At 47.1% G+C, this 2,802-nt stretch overlaps 1 pseudogene; it reads left to right on the forward strand.

Annotated features, from left to right (window-relative positions):
* The first annotated feature begins 1,670 nt into the window (after nucleotides 1-1,670).
* On the forward strand, nucleotides 1,671-2,124 carry LOC123067226 (uncharacterized; annotated as a pseudogene).
* The last annotated feature ends 678 nt before the right edge of the window (nucleotides 2,125-2,802 follow it).

A 2,802-nucleotide genomic window follows, 5' to 3' on the forward strand; every position in this document is an offset into this window, starting at 1 on the left:
ACATGTGTTTGTCATTTGATGAACGGGATCACATCACTGGAGAATGATGTGATGGACATGACCCATCCATTAGCTTAGCATAATGATCGATGAAGTTTATTGCTTCTTCTTTCTTCATGACTTATAAATGTTCCTCTGACTATGAGATTATGTAACTCGCGAATACCGAAGGAACACATTGAGTGCTACGTAAATGCGTGATTATAAAGATGCTCTAGAGGTGTCTCCGAAGGTGTTTGTTGAATTGGCATATATCAAGATTAGGATTTGTCACTCTGTGTATCAGAGAGGTATCTCTGGGCCCTCTCAGTAATGCTCATCACTATAAGCCTTGCAAGCAATGTGACTAATGAGTTAGTTGCGGGTTGACGCATTATGGAACGAGTAAAGAGAATTGCCGGTAACAAGATTGAACTAGGTATGAAGATACCAACGATCGAACCTCGGGCAAGTAACGTACCGATGACAAAGGAAACAACATATGTTGTTATGCGGTTTGACCGATAAAGATATTCGTAGAATATGTGGGAGCCAGTATGAGTATCCAGGTTCCGCTATTGGTTATTGATCGGAGAGGTGTCTCGATCATGTCTACATAGTTCTCGAACCCGTAGGGTCCGTACTCTTAACGTTCGATGACGATATGTATTGTGAGTTATGTGTTTTGATGACCGAAATTTGTTCGGAGTACCGGATGATATCACGGACGCGACGAGAAGTCTTGAAATGGTTGAAACATAAAGATTGATATATTGGACGGCTATATTAGGACATCAGAAAGGTTCCGGTGAAGTTCGGGTAAAAACTGGAGTGCCGGAGGGGTTACCAGAACCCCCCAGGGGAACTAATGAGCCATGATGGGCCTTAGTGGAGAGAGAGGAGGGCGGTTAGGGCAGGCCGCGCCCCCCTAGCAGTTTGAATTGGACAAGGGAAGGGGGGCAGCGCCCCTCTCCCTCTCCCTTCTTTTCCCCTCTCTCGGGAGGTGGACTCCTACTAGGACTTGGAGTCCTAGTAGGACACCTCTCTCCCGGCGCGCCTACAGGGGCCGGCGGGCCTCCCCCTCCCTCCTTTATATACGGGGGTAGGGGGTACCCTAAAACACACAAGTTTCTCTCCCAACCGTATGCAGTGCCCCCTCTACAGTTACACACCTCGATCATACCGTTGTAGTGCTTAGGCGAAGCCCTGCGCCGGTAGCATCATCACTGTCGCCACGCGTGCTGACGGAACTCACCCTCATCCTCAACTGGATCAAGAGCACGAGGGACGTCATCGAGCTGAACGTTTGCTGAACGCGGAGGTGCCGTACGTTCGGTACTTGATTGGTTGGATCGCGAAGAAGTTCGACTACATCAACCGTGTTACTAAACGCTTCCGCTTTTGGTCTACGGGGGTACATGGACACACTCTCCCCTCTGGTTACTATGCATCACATAGATAGATCTTGTGTGATCGTATGCATTTTTTTGAAATACTACGTTCCCCAACACCTAATATGTCGTAATTTAATGTTTGCATCTGTCCGAATATGTTCCATGGCATTAATTATATCCTTCTGTGTAGGATCTCGAAGCAGAACTATGATAGCTACAACATTAAGCCCCCCTACATCTCCCGAGCGCTGAGTTGAGCCAGAGTTTGCTTCGAGAGATTAAATTTAACCCATCGAGATGGTGTCGCAGGTGATCGAGGTGAACAGGGAGGGCGCGGAGGTGTACCATGGTGCGGCGTTGTGCGCAGAGAAGGCGACGGAGCTGCTGGCCGAGACCAACATGCCGCTGGGCCTGCTGCCGCTGGCGGACATCGAGGAGGTCGGCTACAACTGCTCCACGAGCTTCGTGTGCCTGCGCCAGAAGAAGGCGCTCACGCACACCTTCAAGCAGATCGGGAGGCTGGTCTCGTACGCCACCGAGGTGACGGCCTTCTTCGAGGACCGCAAGATGAAGCGGATCACGGGGGTCAAGAGCAAGGAGCTCCTCATCTGGGTCACCGTCTGCGACATGTACATCGACAAGAACGACCGCTCAAAGGATCAGTTTCAAGACGCCCACCGGACTGGGAAGGACCTTCCCTGTCTCCGCCTACGGAAAGGAGGACGACAACAAGCACGACCTGGCCAAATAAGAGACCACGGCCGGCATAAAGAGTTTTTTTTTTGCCGGCATACAGAGTTTGACACCATGATGAATACTACATGTACTTATTTTTTATATATATGAACTGTTTTAATAAAGTGAGATTACGAAGTTGTAATACTCTACTTTGGTATTTTGCCGGATTTTATATCGCAGCCAATGAAAATTGTCTGCTCGCTTTGCCTGGTTCCTTACATCATTGTAGGCCGAGTCATTCATGCAAAAGGCCAATTCGAACGCGCCAATCTAAATGGACATAGATTTGGTCCGCCATTTGTCCGTTTGGAACGGTTGGAGACGCTCCGTCAGGCAGCGTCTGCCCAAATCTAGCCAGTGCGCCCAATTGGCCAACCTGTTTAGACTTTCATGCATATAAATCCAATTAAAAAGAGAATATTGCAGATTGTTGAAACAAAATAAATCACATAGATTTTACATCGTAATAATAAATAGTTTACAACCAAATAAAATTCTCATAGCTTACAAACAGATAAATTTTAATTGTCACAAGCACATTGATAGAAAAAGAGCTGGTATACCTATTGGTTGACAATATGAGTATCAAATTATTTTGAAGTTGGAAGTGAGTTGCTTAATCACGCATTTCCGTATGAAATTGGGTGAACTTTGCAAACGTTAATGGGCTTGCTCAACTCAACTCAATATT

This window comes from Triticum aestivum, chromosome 3B (assembly GCF_018294505.1).
Source record: "Triticum aestivum cultivar Chinese Spring chromosome 3B, IWGSC CS RefSeq v2.1, whole genome shotgun sequence".
Taxonomy (NCBI): Eukaryota; Viridiplantae; Streptophyta; class Magnoliopsida; order Poales; family Poaceae; genus Triticum; species Triticum aestivum.